Source organism: Felis catus, chromosome B2 (genome assembly GCF_018350175.1).
Source record: "Felis catus isolate Fca126 chromosome B2, F.catus_Fca126_mat1.0, whole genome shotgun sequence".
In the NCBI taxonomy this organism is placed as follows: Eukaryota; Metazoa; Chordata; class Mammalia; order Carnivora; family Felidae; genus Felis; species Felis catus.
This window is the reverse complement of record NC_058372.1, coordinates 12,530,001-12,551,199: the sequence shown is the minus strand read 5'-3', so window position 1 is coordinate 12,551,199 and position 21,199 is coordinate 12,530,001. Positions and strand designations below refer to the sequence as shown.

At 43.9% G+C, this 21,199-nt stretch overlaps 1 protein-coding gene across 17 annotated transcripts in view; it reads right to left on the bottom strand.

Annotated features, from left to right (window-relative positions):
- ATXN1 (ataxin 1) overlaps positions 1-21,199 on the bottom strand; it is a 415,607-nt gene that overhangs the window by 150,888 nt on the left and 243,520 nt on the right. For 16 of the 17 annotated variants that reach the window (XM_023253653.2, XM_045057078.1, XM_023253654.2 and 13 more), the window contains one exon: positions 4,014-4,139. The gene's annotated coding sequence lies outside the window, so the exon portion shown is untranslated. Of the gene's footprint in view, positions 1-4,013; positions 4,140-5,842; positions 7,850-21,199 lie in introns of those variants that run through there. The other variant, XM_019830207.3, reaches the window with a different exon arrangement.

Genomic DNA, 21,199 nt, shown 5'->3' with positions numbered 1-21,199 from the left:
GTAAATATGTAATACATAGGTGATTCAAAGGAAAATGAAGTAGGCTAGCAAGCACAGAGGGACGAGGTGGGTGCTACACAGGTCAGGAGAGGCTGCTTTGAAAGGTAACTCTTAAGCAGAAAAGCTTAAGAAAGAGAGATCATCACTGCCTCCTTGCATGTACGCAAAGCAATATTTGAGTGGAGGGGGACGGTTTTTAAAAACTTAGTTTCAAAAGTGGCTCGAGTTTAATTTTCAAAAAAACCAATGACTTGTGGTTTAAATGACGAAATTTAAATTTAAATGACTACCTCTAATTTCAACGACTGATTTAAATGACTAAAACTGTACTCTTAGAAGGCACTCAAATGAACACCTTTGAGTTGTCCTACGGTATCTGGGAGGGTCCTGTGGAAAGGATGTCATGATGATGACAAACTCACACTCTATCTATCTATCTATCTATCTATCTATCTATCTATCTATCGTGGGTTTTTTGCCATAAGATTATGCTCAACATTTTATAAAGCAGTTATATGCACCTGGGTGGTATAGTTGGTTAGGCACCTGACTCTTGATCTCCGCTCAGGTCAGGATCTCACAGTTTGTGAGTTTGAGCCCTGATGGAGCAGAGCCCGCTTGGGATTCTGTCTCTCCCCCTCTGCCCCTCCCAGTTGTGCTCTCTCTCTCTCTCTCTCTCTCTCTCAAAATGAAGAAATAAACTTAAAAAAAAAAAACGGTTGTAAATTGAAGTCGTGCCAAATCATTGACTTTTAGAAGCCAAACGGGGTAAAAGCAAGGTCCAGCCTGCCTCCTCCAAGCTGATACATTATGCAACGTGACATGTAGGGCAGGAAGAACCACCAGAGGCCACTTAACTCAACTTTCTCATGTTACTCCTCCTAAATCAGGCCCCTGGGGCTCTAGGGGCTCCAAAGTTCCAAGGTTAACTGCAACATCATGCAGAAAACCCGGATCTCCTGACCCGTAGGTAAGTGTTCCTTACCATCCCCTTCTTGTACAAAGATACCACAGTCCGAGACACTTCCAGGAGCGACGTTCATCTGCCAGAAAGATGGTGGCAGATTTGAGAGGCGGTTAGTGGCAACAGGCCGAGGGGTCCTGCAGAGGCAATATGTTTGTGGTGCAGTCTGCAAGGAATTCTGAGGACAGAAGCCGCTCATTCCAATAGCTGCTATGACAGTTCCTCCAATGTTTCTCTACATTCCGACACCATCTATGTGCGAGCACACGTTCTTTGAAAATCTCCTGTCTTCCCTACGGCATAGGCTTTCGGACACCAAGGACCCCAAAGTATGAACTCAATGTAAAAAGGCGCTAGGATCCTAAAAGATTACTAATGGCCAAGATGACTCATTTCACAACTTGCTGAGAAAACTGGGACCCTGCCCCCCTGCCACTCCCTACAAAGCAAATGCAGTCTGGAAGAGGAAGTCCTAAGCTCTGAAGGAGTTCACTAGAATTTAGTACTTTCTTCCTTTCTCACAACACACTCCCTTCACAGAAGGATTTTAAAATTACTTTAGTTGGCCATGTGGCATCTTCAATTTTACACTTCAGAACTTCTTTGAAAACCTCATTTAATGTTTGGGGTTTGACAGGGTATCACATGAGCATTTCAAAGCAACGGTTTAAAAAAAAAAACCCACCAGATTTGAAACAAAAGCTATTTTGATTTTAGTATCTGCATTATTCATTTAAATGTAACCTGAAACCTAGAGCGTTTTTTTCCATAAGACACTTGTTTCCTGAGATGAAAATGCTTTCTAAAATATCACCAGAGATAAAGAAGTCACCAAAAGTGTAATCTCAAGGCCACCTGATTGGGAAGATCATTTCTAGTAAAATGCACTACTACTCTAGGATCCAAATGATTCCTTAATAGTGACAGAAAGTTAAAAAAAAATTTTTAATGTTTATTTTTGAGACAGAGAGAGAAAGAGACAGAGCGAGAGTGGGGGGGGGGGGGCGGTCAGAGAGAGAGGGAGACATAGAATCCGAAACAGGCTCCAGGCTCTGAGCTGTCAGCACAGAGCCCGACGTGGGGCTTGAACTCATGAACCGCGAGATCATGACCTGAGCTGAAGTCGGACGCTCAACCGACTGAGCCACCCAGGTACCCCAACAGTGACAGAAATTTTTACAATAAGAGAGATTTTTTAGTAAGTATTCAAGTGCCTTACACTACACTGTGCCCCTTACAGGGACCCCAAACGAAGATGTCAACCTATTGATTAACAGGTTAATTGTTGTTGCATATAGATGTACAAAATAAAAGAGTAACATATAGACTTAACAAAATAACACTTCATGGGGGGTAGTGACTTGCCAAAGGTTTCAGACTTTCTTGACCTGAACCATAGGACCAGGAATCGAGTTCGGGTCTGTGGATTCTGGGAGCTATATATTTTCACCAGAACCAGCGTGATCACATGCACGAAATGCTGACACACTAAAACTCCAGTGTTTTCCACCAGTGACATATGGCACTGGGAGATTTTAAATTTAATAAGCTTATTTTAATAGGACAATTTAACTCTGAGGAAATACGGATAAAGCAGCATATTTTAATACAAATTTTCAGAAAACCATGAAATAAAAAAAATGCAGTGGAAATTTTATTTTTCAGTGTCAATGCTTTCCCTCCCTGATATACGCACTCCTCCCGCTGCAGTATCTTACTCTTTCAAAATCATTTGTGCAACTGGAAAACTAGAGGTGAAAAAAATGCCTGGAAAACTTCCTGACTGAATTATTAAGAAGCAAAAAAGAGGGGCGCCTGGGTGGCTCAGTCAGTTAAGCATCCAGCTTTGGCTTGGGTCACGATCTCACGGTTTATGAGTTCGAGCCCCACATGGGGCTCTGGGCTGACAGCTCGGAGCCTGGAGCCTGCTTCGGATTCTGGGTCTCCTTCTCTCTGCCCCTCCCTCACTCAGGCTCTGTGTCTCCCTCTCTCTCTTTCTCAAAAACTAAACATTAAAAAAGTTTTTTTGAATAAGCTAAAAACTTATTATATAAAATTACATATGTATACATACACACAAATATATGTATTTATGTATATTTAATATATATACAAATACAAGATATATATTAAATATGTATGTATATAAATATGCATGTATGTATTTTACACACACACACACACACACACACGCAGAGTCCTGGTCAAAGCTGGTTCTTAGTTTTCTAAAACTTGAAGACAATACATTGACAGCCAATCCTGGGTTTCCTGCAGCTGTATTCTTTCCCCCATTAAAACTTTGTCAACTTCTTTCTTTTCTTTTTTGGACACAATTTAGCAATGAGGTAAAATCTCCAGAAAGCAACACAGCTGGTCTGATTCCTGAGTTTTGTGGCGGATAAGCTCCTTGATATCCACAGTGTGCTATCTCTTCAACTCCTCGATACTAAAGTTCCTTGTGAAAAGCAACCCGCAGCTGATACTTTACTAACCTCCAAATCCTGCCCCTGCACCTTAATACCAACCAGTAAATCAGCCCGTTTTGAATAAGAGAAGCACCCAAAAACCACCGACTGTATTTGCATACCTCAGATTTCTGAAAGCCAGGAAAAAAAAAATTCATTCCAGAAAAAAACTTCACATAAATAAACATAATTGCTGGGTGGAAATCCCGGTTGCTGATCCTTAGCCCAGAGGATTTGACTCCCTACCCACCAACCTAAAAGAATCGTAATAGCCCAGTTGAAAGAGTTTGCTCTGAACCTGACACTGCGTAAGTGTACCAGGAGAAAGGGTGTTCCAACAGCGAAAGGAATCACTATATTCGTCTCTTGTACACCAGACGTAGATAATGAGCAGTGCCCCACAGAAGCCGAGAGAAAGACAGGCTCACGGCAAAGAAAGACAGAACCACTCCTCTAAAAAAAGAAATTAATTGGATGATCACTTAGAACTCATGCTAATACCCCTTCATCGCCCTGGCTCAGTGACATCCAATGATTCACAAAACCTTCCAAGGCAAGCCACCGCAGCGCTCTGGTTAACTTACAACATTCACTGTGCGCTGTTCACAGGTAGCCCTGGCTTATCCTTCACCATGGAGACTTCCCACAAGACGCTGGAGTGCTCCCGGCTCAGGCGTGTTCTTTCTTCCTTCCAGAGGAGTGAGAAATACCTAGCACGGGAGTAGCAGAAAAGAAGAAAAAGAAAAAGGTAAATGCATCATCCAATCACTCCTTATCTCAACAAAAGAAGTCTCGCGATCAGATCAATTAGACTGACAGCTCACCAGAGACCATTTTCCAGTACCCTTGCCTTCAAAGAGAAATTTAGTATCTTTGCTCCTGACCCAGGAGACACGGCGTGGTCTGGCCAGCCTTCTCCCCGCAGGTCGCTCCCGACCCTCCCTGCCCTGTTCCTACCCGCAACCCCCGCCCACCCCCCACCACTGCCACCCATAAAGTTGAAGACAATTCTGGGAGACTTCTGATGCAATCCCAGCTGAGATGCAAATTTGCAACACAGCCTCAAAACATGCCAGTTGATTTCACTCTCTGCAAAAGGGAGGGAGCGAGGACCATCACCTTCTGCCGTTTTCATACCTCACTGGGTTGTTGCAAAGATCAGTAGGATCACTCTTGCAAAGTACTCACAGTTCCCGGGAAGAAAGGCACTATGTAAACGCCAAGTATTATTAGTGGTCATAAGCCTGTTACTGAGCTCGGAGCCAGGATTTAAAAGCCAGTTTTGGCCAGGCACCAACAGTCAACTATCCCTGGGGCACCGAAACGTGCAAAAGTCTGCACGGGCCGCTGTGCTACAACTCCCCTTCCATTGAGGGGTCCAGGGAGGCCCAAGGACCGGAAGCAGAGCTGTCGGGAGGCTCAGAGAGAGAGAGAGAAAGTGCAGGCTGGATCAGAGCCGGAAGCAAAGGGAAGGGGGGAGTGGAAGGTGGGTGACTGAGGCATGTGCAGGCGCATCGTTATTTGGTCCCTGCCACACGGCTCCCTCCGATTGCTGGTTTACAGGGTTTAGTGAGCTGGAGGTTTGCAGGGCTGTGAAATTTTCCACTTGGCTGTCTGCCATTCCCGCCCACCGAGGATAACACTTCCACACATACACAGAAGAGGCACGCTGCGGCCCTGCTGGAGAAGGACTGGAGAATTTTTGTTTGTTTGTTGCTTTTAAAGAAAAGACCTATTCATATCCTGATCCTTAATGTTTTCCACACCTGGACTTCTTGATTTTTTTTCCCCTCCTTTAGGACAGAGCCAGGAACAGCTTTCGCCGGGCCAATAGTATCACGTTATTTTGACTTGCGTATTCTCGAGGAGCGTGCTTGAGGTACAGGGACTTACATGAGTGGTCTCGGGGACGACGAGACACGTAGGACCGAAGCGCTACCCGCCAGACCCCTGTCTGCTTCCCAATCATCCACAGGCGGCTGCCACGTTTCGCTCTTAGAGCCAGAAGGGCGCCCCGAGCGAGGGCGGGACCCAGTCCTGGCACTGTGGGGGTAACGCTATTTTTGAGGGCAACGTGTGGTCCTCATCTCAGAAAGAGGCCAAAATGAATGACAGCGAATCAGATTGAGAATCCGTAAAACGCTGACAGGTATACCTCAGATGAACTTAAAAAAAAAAACTGTCCCCCCAAAAGTTAGGACAGAAGGGAGAAAGGAGGTGTCTGCTATTATAATTAACCTGGGCTTTCATAGTGACTGCAGTTTACCAAGCGTTTTCTTCTTCTTCTTTTTCTTTTGTTTTTTTAATTGAGTTATAAGCGATGCACCATATTATATGAGTTTCAGGTATACAGCGTGCTTTCTTATTCATTCATTCACCGGACAAGTTTTTCCTTGGTGCTTACTCTACTCACCGACTTCTACGTTCGTAATGGTGAACAAAATAGACCGGGACCGTGCCTTTAAGGAGCTCACTGCCTCAAGAGGGACCGACGTGACAGAATGAGCGCTCTCCACTTTTAGTTTATGTGTCGAATCTGAGGATCGGATAGGCATGGAAAAGAAGGCATCAAGGAAAAAGAAGCGCTGCGATTTGCCATCATAATGGGAGTCCCTCACTTAGGAGGGGCTTAGGAAGGCTTCTCTTGCAACACTAACAGAGGTGAGCAGACGTTTGCCAGGTATAGAAAACAGCCTCTGGGTTGTGGGATCCGACTGGAGCTGCATGACTAATTTCCGGTATTTTATCTTTTTTTGTTTTTTCCTGCCATTTCAACTGGGTCTCCTTTATCAACAAATGAGCAAGAGACCTGCTCTCGATACCTTGAAATAAGAGCCGTGCCTTCTTTCCGACTGCCAGGCCGTCGGAACAACAAACACTAGGAATTTCTGCTGGAGGAGCACGGTTCAGTGCAGGTAGGGTACCTGATGTGACAGGAAAGGAAAGGCTGGTTTCCTAATGCATCGCACGTCACCCTGTCATCACAGCGAAATAAAAGGAAGCTCTCTGTTAGCACCTGCGTGCCACAGCTGGAGTTAAGAAAGCCCTCCCCCCGAAACAGCTAAAAACGGATCACGTTCCGTGCAAACTTCTGGAAAAATTCTCCTAGTGACTTGGAGGAGGTTCCAAACTTGCTGGCTTCTGCTCCCCTATCAAGTGGTTTCTACTAGCTCTCTCTTGGACTCAAACAGCATTTATGCCCACCTTCAAGAGTGCCCTGTGAGGCTTTTCATTTGGTTCTCGGTTTAGTTATCGGTGTATTTACCCAGGTAAGCTCCACGATGCAAAGCAGTAAAAAGCAGTGGAAATGCTGTGTTCATCTGAAGTGTTTTCTTGTTCCCTATCAACTCCAGTCTGGTACAACTCACTCCTTCCACTAAGGAAAATCAGTTAATTCGCTTTCTGCATCCTGCAAAACTGAGGTATCCTCAGACAGGTTCATTCATGTTCTCTCCATGAATGAAGTGAGTTCGAAAGTGTTCGAAACAAATAGGCCAAACTTCTACTCAAGTCTCATCCCATTTAAGGCATCCAGGACAAAACGCAATGCCTCCTACAAGTTTCTCATATAACCAACAACTTTAATAATCCTTCAAGTTCAAAGTCTCGAAATAGAAATCCTCACTTTGACTTAGCAGTTTTGACAAACTTTAGCAAACTGGGAAAGAAAAGAGAGACAGCAGGAAAGAGGCCTTCTTGAAACCGAGTGTCCAATACTCCGCCATCAGACTTGGGAAATTATGCAAGGCTGACAGTTTCATCGTCTGTCCAGAGAAGAAAATGACTCATTGCCAATGTCTCCTTCCCCTGACTGCCCACACCACTTACAGTCTCTTCCACATTATTTTGACTCAAGGTCCTTTTCAATTCAGCACTCCATTAGACTGTCTTTCTATACTCCGCTGGCTTGACTTAAGTCTTGAAGGCTTAAAAAGTTTATAAACTCCTTGATGAAAGAAACCTTGACTTTCTTTTGCAGCCTCCTAACAGTATCTAGCAGGAGAGCCTGAATTTAAAAGAAATGATCCATATCCAAAACCTGTTCTACGACTTAACCCTTACTCCAAAGGAATCGCCACTCCATAGCTATAATTTAAGCCTTTCTCACCGGTCTCCGTCCTCCACAGACCCACAAGTGCCTACGCGATCATCCTACCATCCACATGAAAGCCCTCCGTGAACTACAGAACAATTAAGCTGTAACTTCACCTTCTCTCTGTTGTTCTTCCACTCCATTACATTTTGACTCATTAGTGGCTTTTGAACAGTTGCCATATATAGCCTTGCTTCTCATAGCTTCCCAAAGCCACTGTCAAGGAAACCCCAGTGGATTATGGAGGCGGGGGGGTGGAGGCATGGATGGTCTGAAGCAGTGGCTCTCGAACTTCAACCACCATCAGAAACACCAGGAGGTCGCAGATGCCTGCGTCCGCCCCCCCCCCCCAATTTATGATTCATGAGACCCAGAGTGGGGCCAGAGAATGTGCATTCCCAACAAGTTCCCAAGTGATGATGGTGCTGCTGGGCCACGGACCACACTTTGAGAACCACTGCTCTAAAGGTAAGCCTTTTGGTCAATGACATGGGCAGACAGAGGCAAAGAATCTTTTGGGTGCATTTAATCACTGTAAGATGGCCATATTGAAAAGAATCATACCTGTCTTATTCTAGAGAGATGGCAATCGGCCCCAAAACCAAAAAGGCCCACGTACCTCATAACCTGGGGAACATTTTTGTTGCTTCAGTCTTGGACTGTTAGCCCGCTGTCTTTCCGCCGGCTCCAGGTTCCGTTAGGGCCAATTGTGTCATTCATGTCTCCACCGGTCTCTTCCCTCTCTACCAGAAACTTCTTGGCCTAGACATACCCAGCCACTGCTATCCCTAGGAGACCTTCCAACAGTCTCCGCTATGTTCCCAAATAGCTGTTCTGTTCACTGATGAACATGTTCAAGTGTGGTATAAATTCATGTCAGTATTTCACCAGGTACAGCTTAACCTGTCTCCTAAAAGCAGGGGCCTTTTCCTAACAGACTTTCTTCTAGTATTTGGTACAGCTCATCCATAGTTCTTGGAGTTTTCTTTTACTTTTACTGAGCAGACTGGCAGGTTTGCCTGAACAGCATCTTTCTGGAACAATTCCCCCATTCTTTTGTCATCCGAACCAGGGTGACCTCGTGCCTTGGGTGCCGGAGGGGCACGTGACCCATTTCTGGAAGATCAGAACACGTATCCCTCTCACCATGATGGCTCATTTTAGAAATAGGCAATCAGAGCCAACCAGAGGCCTCTCCTCAGACTGGCTGGAATGTGAAAGTATGTACTCCCAAAAGCTTGTGAGGAAAGCCCTTTCGAGAACGAGGCTCTGTGATAGGGAACAAGGCTGAACGACACAAAGTGTGAGTCCTGACAACACTGAGGTCCCTTCAATCCAGCCATGCCAAAAGTTCGACTTACCCCCAGACATTTTCGTTTTGTTGTGGCCCCTAGATGGCCCTCTGCCCCAGTGGACACACACCTTCTCCCAGTTATTCGATCAAGTACTAACCCAGGTGCTGCCATTTTGCAGCTAACATTAAGGTCTCAGATCAGTCGACCTTGAAAGAGAAAGACTATCCTTGGTGGGCCTGACCTAACCAGGTGAGCCCTTCCAGGGGACAGGCTCTTCCAAGAATGAGATTCAAAATGAGAGGACGTACGGGGAGAGGGGGCAGCACCCCATGGCAAGTTTCTGGAGATGGACACCAGGTGCTGAGAGTGGCACCCAGCCTATAGCCAGCACTAGAAAGGGGACCTCAGTCCTATGACCACAAGGAAATAAGCTCTGCCAATAATCACACGAGCTTGAAGAAGGATGGTGAGCCCCACATGAGAATGCAGTCCAACCAACACCTTGAATTCAGCTTTATGAAACCCTGTGTAGAGCATCCAGCTAAGCGTTGGTATCTGCCAAAGCCACAATAACATGGGTGTGGTTTTAAGCTACTAAGTTATGTTAATTTTTTAGGCAGCAATAGAAAATGAATACATACATGATACAATAATTTTTTTCTTTTTTTTTTGCTTAAATCACTTCGAGTTTTATTTTATCTATTAGTCTCTTGCAACCAAAATATCCCAGGACTCTTTTTTAAGTTTTTAAGTTTTATTAATTATTTTGAAAGAGAGAGAAACAGAGTGCAAGTGGGGGAGGGGCAGAGAGAGGGGGAGACACAGAATCCGAAGCAGGCTCTGGGCTCCGAGCTGTCAGCACAGAGCCCGACGCGGGGCTCGAACTCACAGACCTGGAGATCATGACCTGAGCCGAAGTCGGATGCTTAACCCACTGAGCCACCCAGGCGCCCCGAAAATATCCTAGGACTCTTGATTCCTCTAAGAGGGAACTAATCTGGTGTTCCTCACGTTCTCCTGCTCCTCCTTCTTGGCTTTTGTCCCTTCTTGTTATTCCTTCTAACCCTAAGGTATGCATTTCCCGAGGTTACATGCTCAGCCCTCTTTTCTTTCTGTGATAATTTCCATTTATTGCATATAGTTCTTAAATCCGTATCCTTGGCCCTGGCAGGCCCCACCCCCACCCCCACCCCACAGGTGCTAGATACACGCAGTAGAAATAAATGACGTCTGTTTCAAAACTTCCCATTTCCCCACCTCAAACCAACCCTCCTCTTTTATTTCTGACTCTTGGTAAAGGGCATCATTGTCTTCTCTTCCTTCCTCTGTCTATAGGTTGTCAAGTCTTACCAAGACTGCACCCCAGCCCCACACTGCCATGCCGACTCAGACTCGACTCTTTTTGCCTTCAGTCTTTTCCCTCTGAGTCATCGCCGTTGGGTCACACTTCTGAAATCGTCCGCAATCGGACGGTAAGACCCTCACAGTTTGGTCCCAGCATGTCTTCTGGCTTCATTTCCGGTCTTCCCCCTGGTGCACACTGTCCCGGCCAGACTGTGCTGTTCCTTCCTCTCCGAGAGCCCACATTTCTACTCCACGGGTCATAATTCAAGCCACACCTACACAGACCTACTCCAGTCCTACCCCTCCCCGCTCCTGCCATTTTGCAACTTTCTCAATCGGAAGTACAGCAGCACCACCCTTAGGCACAATTTTGCTTTCTTGCACAGTTCGAGTTCCCCACAGTCCATCTGGGAGCAGATGATCTTTCTTCCGATATAAAGCCAGAAGGTCAGCAGTAGCCTAAAGGCCGCGTCATGGCACCTACGTCACTTGCCTCACTGCATCTCATCACAGAGACATTTTATCATCTCACGTCATCACAGGAAGGGTGAGTACAGGACACGGAGATATTTTGAGAGACAGAGACCGCGTGCACACAACTTTTATTACAGCATATTAGAATTATTCTACTTTGTTATTAGCTATTGTTATTAATTTCTTACTGTGCCTGATTTATAAATGAAACTTTATCATAATTATGTACATATAGGAAAAACCAGTATATACAGGGTTCAGTACTATCCATGGACTTGGGCATTCACTGGGGGTGTTGGAGTATATCCCCTGTGGGTAACAGGCCACTACTGTGCTTTTTTGAAAATGTGAACTCCAGTAGGTTTTTTTATCCTTTTTCCTTAGCATAACTAATAGTTTTATTCCTTATGCTAAGACAGGTACCACTTCCCTAGGCAAACTGCACCAAACTCTACGTAGGCAGGGTTTATAACCTGCCTCTCTGTAAGCCTCATGGTGCTTTTACAAATGCTAAACACTTGAGGGGCGCCCGGGTGGCGCAGTCGGTTCAGCGTCCGACTTCAGCCAGGTCACGATCTCGCGGCCCGTGAGTTCAAGCCCCGCGTCAGGCTCTGTGCTGACCGCTCAGAGCCTGGAGCCTGTTTCCGATTCTGTGTCTCCCTCTCTCTCTGCCCCTCCCCCGTTCATGCTCTGTCTCTCTCTGTCTCAAAAATAAATAAATAAATAAATAAATAAATAAATAAATAAATAAATAAACAAACAAATAAATAAATAAAATTTAAAAAAAAAAACAAAAAAAACCCAGATGCTAAACACTTGATAAATGCTTGTTGGCTAACTGGCTGAGAATGTGGCATTTTACTTTCACTCTGACATGTCCTCAAGTCTCTTTACTCCGCAGTTCCCAAATAGGAGAGCTCCCTTTCTGGGGACTTGGGAGAAACATCATTACGTAAGCCTCTATGGAAACTGCTCCGTCAATGAAATGTTCTGTTAAGAGCCTCTTTTTCCAACTCAGGACTAAAGCTGTCTCTTTGTATTTTCTTTCTGAGGAAGAAAGAGAAGCCACCGGGGCTGCTGGAAGTCGCTTCCTTGGGATGAGCGCGCACAGCCCAGCAGGTCCGGAGTCTCTGTCTCCACTCTCAAAGGAGCCTAAGCGTCAGTCATGAAGGGCCGACAGCTTCTCTTTCCCTGAAAGGCAATGTCAGTGCAGAACTTTCCGGAGAGTAGAGGTACCCAGCCAGATTTCAGGAAAAGCTGTAGGGAGGGGTAGGGTGGGATGTGGCCCAAACCAAAGGTATTCTGTTGAATCTGATTGATTCCTCGTATCATGGGATCCCTATTCAATCAATGTTTGATGATTTGATGATTTGTCCATTATAAATTCTTTTTCCATACTGGTAATCCTTGGATATCCAGCATGCCTTTGGGACATTCTCTACCGATATTAACTGGTTTGTGTTTAGGCAATAAAAACTAAGATTAGTATGTGCCTAAAGAACACAAAATCAGAGCGATAAATACGCTGAGAAAAATCCTACGATCAAACTTAAAAAATCATAATTCGTGTCGGTCATGCCACTGTTTCCTCCTGCAGCGGAGCTTATCACACAAAGTAAAGCTTTACCCGCACACATTCAGACTCGGCAGGTGTCTATATTTGTATGCAGGTTACATCTCCTAACGGGTACAGAGCAAAGTTTGCTAGGAAATATAATTATGCATCCAGAGAAAAGTAGGTCTGCATAGAAAAAAAATAAAATGAAAATACATATGAGAAATACCTAATCTGCATTGAAGAGCTGTCGATAAACGACATCTCTAGGAAATTGTAATTTTCAAGACCAAGATGGCTCTTGCTCCTGATCGACAATTTCTTCCCAGCCCTGTTTGTTTAAAACCTTGCTCATGAGGGGTTGCTGGAGCCCAGCAGAAGGCACTTGGCCCGGGACACAAAGGAATCTTGCTCAAGAAGCCCGGACACCACACTGAGGCTACACATTCTCTGGGTTACAAGTCTGTTTCACACCACCATGAGTCATCACACGGCTTCTCCCTGAAGGAGTTTTATTCATGCCTGCTTGAGAAGGGCAGTGTTTAGTTTGGGTGTCGCAGAAGGGCTCGGTAAAAATGGGGAAGGTGGGGACAAAGCCGGTGCTTCATGTGTCGATCATTTACAAAGCCGCTACAAATTATGAGCAGTTATGGGCCATCTGCAGCCTTTGTGAGGAGTGCTCTGACTTTCAATGTCTGCCCTTCTCGCTCTAGGACAAAATTTAGTACATGAGAACAAGATTTAGAACAAAATGAGTAAAAATTCTAAGAAAGAGATTTAAATATTTCCCTCTTGTTCTCTTTTTGACATAATATGAAAAGGTATATGATGACATCTACAAGCATTTTATTTGGTCTGACTTCACAAGACACCAAATGATAGGTCAAAGTAAAAAGACGAGACAGAATCCACATATCCCTCCAGCTCCGTACTTTTGAACAGACACACATAGTAATGGAACTCACCAAAGGTATTAAAAACCAGAACTCTGGAAGCATCCTATCAAAGCCACAACTTCCTTTTGATTTAAGGAAATACTACTACGTACATGCACGGCTAACAACCAGGACCTCAAATCATGCTTTAGAGGTTCTAATATGGTGGGGTGCCTGGGTGGCTCAGTCGGTTAAGCACCTGACTCCTGATTTCAGCTCAGGTCGTGATCTCACAGTCACAGGATCAAGCCCCCCCCCCCCCATTGGGCTCTGTGCTGCTTAAGATCCTCTCTCCTTCTCTCTCTGCCGCTCTTCCTCTCTCTCTCTCTCTCTCAAAATAAATAACTAAACATTAAAAAAGGGAAGTTCTAGTATGGTTACATGATTAAAAGCTATTCAAAGACTTTTTAAAAACAGAATTATTTTTCCCAAACTCCAAATCAGCGACCCAAATTTTGCATCGTGTTTGGATGAGAGAACTTTCCGTAATGATATTAAGTGAACCTCATTTGTCTCCTTTTTGGTCTGTCTCATTGAATTGATAAAGCCAACAAATATAATGACCCTATATTTTAGTCTCTTTTCTCCTACTATTCCAGGTAGCTCTCTCCTCGTTTAAATTTTTTTTTTCCAACGTTTATTTATTTTTGGGACAGAGAGAGACAGAGCATGAACGGGGGAGGGGCAGAGAGAGAGGGAGACACAGAATCGGAAACAGGCTCCAGGCTCCGAGCCATCAGCCCAGAGCCCGACGCAGGGCTCGAACTCACGGACCGCGAGATCGTGACCTGGCTGAAGTCGGACGCTCAACCGACCGCGCCACCCAGGCGCCCCATCCTTGTTTACATATTACAACCTTCTGTTGCAATCAGAACAAAAGGGCTGCAAGACAAAAGTGTTATTGAGAACTTCTCTCCTTCTGGAGGAGGCTTACTAAAACTATTCTAGCTTAAAACTGAGATTTCAACGGTCTCAGCTGTAAACAGCAAGGAACAGAAATGCCACTTGGCATTAAATCTAGGGATTACCTGTTGAAACACCAAAGGCAGGTATACTTTGATGTGGGTTATTTGGTGCCGGGGAAGTACCAAGAAATACAATTCTTCTTTTGCTGTGAATCTGGAAGTGAAGGCTCGATGCCGTATTTGAAGCACAGATCCATTGTGTGTTGGTGGTGGGGAACACGGAGTGGGGGGCAGGGGCGGTTTAAGAGCAAGTTCAAGGACACATGCCTGCCAGAGCCCGATCACAAGTAATGCTGTGTAAAGAAATCCCTCCTATTCCACTTGCTACATTGTGTTAAGCCCCAAGAAAGGGAAATACCAGCTACTATTTTCTGAGCCATGGACCCCAGCAAGACACAGCCACGAATTGCCTGCAGGGTCCTGAAAGTCCGTCAAAACACCTGATGATCAGGTTTCATCAGAAATCCCAAGGAGTTTCTTGACATACTGAACACCCTAAAAGTTTTCTGCATCTCTTTAAAAATAAATATCAAAAACTCCAGAGACTTATACCAACATGTTTGTCACACGGCCCGAGAACACACATTCTCAGGGAACAGCACCCCGCCCCCCCCCCCCATTTCTATCAGAAAAAAGAACAAGAGGTTTTCTCCCCTCCTCCTTCATTCTCCGGGTTTAGGGGTTTATCCTCAGATCATGGCTCAAGGGGATTCTCATACTTAACAACTCCCAATATATCAAAAGAGGAGAAAAATCTCTCGCTCCTTAATTGTTTTGTCGAATAAGCTCTCAAAAGTTCATTTTTGTTACCTTTTTTCAGGCAAAATAAGAGGCCTTTTACCAAAATTCTATTGCTAAAACAATGGAATTCTCCTGGGAATGACTTCGTTATGGAAATGAAGTGACAGCTTCTTTTATCTAGCCAGGCAGAAAGTCTGCATTTATAAAAGGCATTCAGAGCTCTCAAGTGCTGTGTGTGGGCGGGCATAAAATGCTATTTTTAATTCGGATTGCAGCATCCCTCCTATACAGGTCTTTCAAATAATCATAATCATAATAATACTGATCTACGAAGAAAAAAAAAAAAAAGATTCCCATTTCTGCTGACCCCGGCAGAAAAAGAGAGGAAAGAAAAAAGAAAAGAGAAAGAAAAAGAAACAAATTAGGAGAATGATGAATATAGCTTCCTTCCACCGTGGACCCCTCAGTAGGCTCAGAGATCAATCTCTAAAGCTATCAGACCTGACTATCTATTATCCAGAATTAAAAGCACTTAAGCTCTGTGAGTAACAGCATTACATCTCACACAAATTTACATTTTTGTACGTGTGACTTTCACTGTGAGTTTACAGGAATCACCTGTGCCTGCCGGGAAATGCCACGTGACTTCTTCCATCTGTTCTCAAGAGTGAACAGTCCTTGGTGAGGCGGTGACGGATGAGTCCAGCTACGTGGCAGGGCCACAGTGGAAACCTGACTTCTAATTCCAAACACTGGAAGGTCCATTGGAGGGAAAAACGTATAGGATCAGAGTGGAATCACAAGGATAATGCATGGAACAAGGCCCCTGGTAATGGCTAAGTGACTGGCTTAAGACCCACACCAGCAGGATTAGAGATTACTGAACAGAGGCGGTTAGAGAGAGATTTTGCAATTGAAGTGAAATTCACATACCATGATTCATTTTTAAAGTGTACAAGAAAGTGGTTTTTGCCGTTATCTCATTCCAGAAGATTTTCATCATCTCAAAAAGAAACTTCATTTCCACCTCCTCTCCGCTCATGACAACCGCTAATCTACTTTCTGTTCTCTGGATCTGCCTACCCTGGATGTTGCATATAAATGGTATCATAAAATATACGACTTCTTGGTGACTGGCTTCTTTCACTTAGCATAATGTTTTCAGGATCCTTCGTGTTGAAGCACCTATCAGTACTGCATTCCCTTCCTGGCTACAGACTGGCTACACTCAAGTGTATATACAGGCCATATTTTCTGTATCCATTAATCAGCTAATGGACATCCGGGTTATTTCTACTCTGGGGCTATTATAAAGAATGCTACAATGAACAATCGTATACATATTTTTGTTTGAATGCTTGTTTTCAATTCTCTTGGGTGTCCACCTCGCAGGTCGTATGGTATTTTACGTTTAACATTTTGAGGGGCTGCCATACTTTTTTCCACGGTGGCTGCCCCATTTTATAGAAATGTATGAAGTTTCCAATCTCTTCTCTTTGCCGACACTTGTTATTCTCCTGATATTTTTCATTATGGCTAACCTAATGGGTATGGAGTGGGATCTCACTGTGGTTTGGACTGCACTTTCATAACCACTAATGATGTGGAACGTCTTACCAATGTGTTTGTTGGCCATTTGCAGATCTTCTTTGGAGAAGGGTCTTTCCGCGGCCTTTGTCCATTTAAAAATTGGGTTGTTTGTCTTTTTGTTGTTCAGTTCTAAGAGTTCTTTATATATTCTGGAGACCAGACTCTTATCAGATACATGATTTGAAATATTCTTCTTCCATTCTGTGGGCTGTCTTTTGACTTTCTTGATAATGTCTTTTGAGTCACAAAAGCTTTTGATTTTGATGGAGTCCCATTTATCTGTTTTGTTGTTGTTGTTGCTTTAGACTTCAGTGTAATATCTAAGAACCCATTGCCAAACCCACGGTCATGAAATCCACTCCTTTGTTTTCTTCTAAGAGTTTTATAGCTTAGTTCTTACACTTAGGCTGTTGGTCCATCGTAATTAATCTTTTGTTTATGGTATGAAGGAGCCAACTTCACTTAAAAAAAATTTTTTTTAATGTTTATTTTTGAGAGAGAGAGAGAGAGAGAGACAGAGTGTGAGCAGGGGAAGGGCAGAGAAAGAGGGAGACACAGAATCCGAAGCAGGCTCCAGGCTCTGAGCTGTCAGCACAGAGCCCAATGTGGGGCTTGAACTCACGAACCACAAGTTCATGACTTGAGCCAAAGTCGGACGCTTAACTGACTGAACCACCCAGTGCCCCTAACTTCATTTTTTTATATGTGTCTCATCTGTCCCTTCCCGTTGTCCCAGCACCATTTGTTGAAAAGAGGTCAAAAAGGTATTGAGTATGGAATTATTTTAGTCTGTTCTCTTTAAAGAAGGCTTGTTTGTTGTTGAAAAACAATTCTGCAAATTAACTTAACTGACTTTTTGGTGACAGTGAATACACCCCAATACATTTTGAAGATGTAACAAATTTTCAAGAGTCCTGACCCACCAGGACCACAATCCTGAACTTTCAGGGAAGTCAACTGGCTCTTGGGTGGTACTTTTGCAGGGACTAATTTCCAAAAGCAGCAAGTAGCTTGAAATCACTTGGTTTTCTATTATTTTGGTTCGTTTGTTTCTGTGTCTATTCCCCTCTAGTGAGCTGCTTCTGTCCTTAGATTATCTAGACGCCTCTGTTCTCTTTCCCACCCCAATACCAATTAAATTGGTTCTTTGGAGAGAACGTAATAACTCTAATTTATAGTAAGTCACTTCTAGTATGATGTACAAGTCCCTGTTTTAAGCAAAAAGGGGCTAAAGTTTAGAATTCCAGGTATCATCCATTCAACCACTGGAAGAACGGGAGACTCAAATCCCCTTAAAGCATCGTTTCTCAAACTTGGCTGCACCGTGTGATCGCCTGGGGAGCTTTATAAATCCTGATGCCTGGGATCCACTTGCAGACACCCTCACTTAATTGGTCTGGGGTGCAGCCCAGGCAATGGGATTCTTTTTTTTTTAAAGATAATTTATTGTGAAATTTGTTTCCATACAACACCCAGTGCTCATCCCAACAAGTGCCCTCCTTCCTGCCCATCACCCACTTTCCCCTCTTCCCCACCCCCCCATCTACCCTTAGTTTGTTCTTAGTCCTTAAGAGTCTCTTATGGTTTGCCTCCGTCCCTTTCTGTAACTTTTTCCCCCCTTCCCCCCCCCCCCATGGTCTTCTGTTAAGTTTCTCAAGATCCACATATGAGTGAAAACATATGGTATCTGTCTTTCTCTGCCTGGTTTATTTCACTTAGCATAATACCCTCCAGTTCCATCCACGTTGCTGCAAATGGCCAGATTTCATTCTTTCTCATTTACAAGTAGTATTCCATTGTATATATAAACCACATCTTCTTTATCCATTCATCAGTTGATGGACATTTAGGCTCTTTTCATAATTTGGCTATTGTTGAAAAAACTGATCCCATTCACGACGACACCCAGAACCATAAAATACCTAGGAATAAATTTAACCAAAGATGTAAAAGATCTGTATGCTGAACACTATAGAAAGCTTAAGAAAGAAATTGAAGAAGATACAAAGAAATGGAAAAACATTCCATGCTCATGGATTGGAAGAATATTGTTCAAATGTCAACACGACCCAAAGCAATCTACACATTCAATGCAATCCCAATCAAAATTGCACCAGCGTTCTTCTCGAAACTAGAACAAACAATCCTAAAATTTGTAGGAAAGCACAAAAGACGCTGAACAGCCAGGCAATGGGATTCTAATGTGCAGTCAAAGCAGAGAGCCAGTGCCCTAAAGTCAGTCACCAAAAATGGCTACTTACTCCCTCCTCCCCCCACCCCCGCCACCGACTTCGAAGCCAGCCCCTCGTGCCACCTTGCACCACCTACAATGCGTTAGGGACGTACATTCTTCCTTTTTTCTTTTTTTTAAGTTTTATAATCTCAGATCAGAACTAACAAAACTGAATTTCCTCCATTAGTTCTCATTTCATCTTCCCCCAAACCCTGTTTGTTACGATTCCCCATGACCAAAGACAAAGCAAACTCTGAGAGATTAAGCAACAGCCCGGCCATGAAACTCGCAAGTGGCAGACAAATGGACTTCAAAGCAATCTCGTCAACCCCAAAGTCCGTGTCATTTAAGCCCTCCCAGTAATTTGAAAAGGGCCAAGTGTTATGGGTATGGTCGTATAAATTGGTACCAAGATCCACAAACGGAGCGGCAATTTCGTATCTTCCATCCAGCACTCATCTTCCGGGATGGGGCTGGGGGCTGTATCCTCGCTCAAGAGTATGGTGGGCACTGCCCCTGATATTTACTGTTCTTTCTATGTGCCACGGGTGTATGTGTGTGTGTGTGTGTGTGTGTGTGTCCATACAAGGGAAGTAGGCCTCAGGGGTATATCTGAATTCAGGAAGCTACAACGTGATTCCAAAAATGCACCTGGGGCGGGTTTTCAGAGACAGTCGGGAAGCAATAATTCTTTCCAGTATCTGGTAAGACTGGCAACGGGCAATGAAATGCCTTAATTATGGCACCAAAATAACAAACACCGAGGGGACTAACACTTCATTCATTTGCGCATTTAATCTGGTGCCTACACATGATTACAAAACTCCCATCGGCTGAAAACAGCAAGGCCGAAGGATATGAGGCACAAAGCTTCAATCCTCAAATATTCAGGTTCTTGAAGTGGCGAGGCTACAACTTCAATCTGATACCTGATACCCGGATGCTGAAGTCCGGGACACAATAACGAACCTCTGCACGATAGCAGAATCAAGTTAGAATTGTCAAAATACATCGGGAATGGTGGTAAAGGCTTGAAGCAGAGTTTCAAGTCACTTTTCCTTTCTCTATCATGTGCACTCAAATGTGTGGATCTGGGGATGAATGCTTGTGTGCACATACGTAAGAGTGCACGTGTGTGCGCACAGGCACACACACACACACAACAGGCATGAAGGAAAAACACATTTCAGTCCTGTCATTTTTCATAGGCCTAATGTACTTATCCTGAAGAAAAGAGGTGGTGGATGACAAGGCTATTATTCTCTGCCTGCGCACGACAGAGGAAGCTGGGAGAATTTCCGCACGATAGATTCAGATGCTAGAAGGCAATAAGGATTTGCTGGAGGTTTTCTTGTTTTCTGATTTTTATTATTATTTTTTTAATGTTGATTTATTTTTGAGAGCGAGAGACAGAGTGTGAGCGGGGGAGGGGCAGAGAGAGAGGGAAACACGGAATCCCAAGCGGGCTCCAGGCTCCGAGCTGTCAGCACGGAGCCCAACATGGGGCTCGAACCCATGAGCCGCGAGATCATGACCTGAGCCGAAGTCGGACGCCTAACCGCCTGAGCCACCCAGGCGCCCCTGCTGAAGGTTTCCTTAGACCAGTCTCCGAAGTTCCTTAGATGAGAAAAGTTTTCACAAGTGGGAGCTGTACCTGCTCATCTCCTAATTGTGGTGAATCTGTCAACGTTCTTTCCAGTATATCAAGACTTGACTGTTCAAAATCATTCTCTGTGTGCTCTGAATTGCTGTACTTATAAGCTAACTACTTCTCAAAGTGCTGTTTAAAAACTGACATCTTCCACCACATTTCAGGCTAAGAATGTATCTAAATTTGCCAAGTCTCATTGGTTCTTCTGAGAGAGCTACTTTAAAAAATATACTTGACAGCCAATCTCTTAAAAATGATTTGTGCAGAAATCGTGTTCAAATTACTTTATGCCAAGACATTTAAGAGAGAATGTGGTTTTCTTTGTAATAGGCTAAAAATAATCATATCCTTTATCTTCAACTGAACATGTACATATGTTGTATAAGCTGTTGCATTTAAACAAATTGAAAACAGTAGGATTCTGGCTATAGTCCATAAAGAAACAAAACTTGCCCAGAATATCATTTCAAGCATTAAAAAAAAAATACAATTAAGTGTTATTTTCTACAAAGTTCAATCCTACATACAGAATCAGAGTTGTCAACCAGGTCTGAGGCAGCAAGTGATAAAAGTTAGTATCTCAACAACACACTGGAAATTGAGAAAAAAGTAACCAGGGCAGTCCAGTTTTTACATAAGGAAAAAGAGAATAAGGGGAACGTTCGTTTATATTTCTACAAATTCCTTTTGAGTTAGTGGGCAACATACTATTTAAATTGACCCCATGGCAACAGTACCTAAATCATCTCCCTAAAATAATTCGCCCTGAACATTTCACTGAACGTGCATCATGTGCAAAGGGCCACTAGGTGAGGTGCGCGGTTCAGAAATGGATAAAACATACCCATCGCTTTGAATACAGGATATTGACTTTTGAAACAAGAAAACTACTTG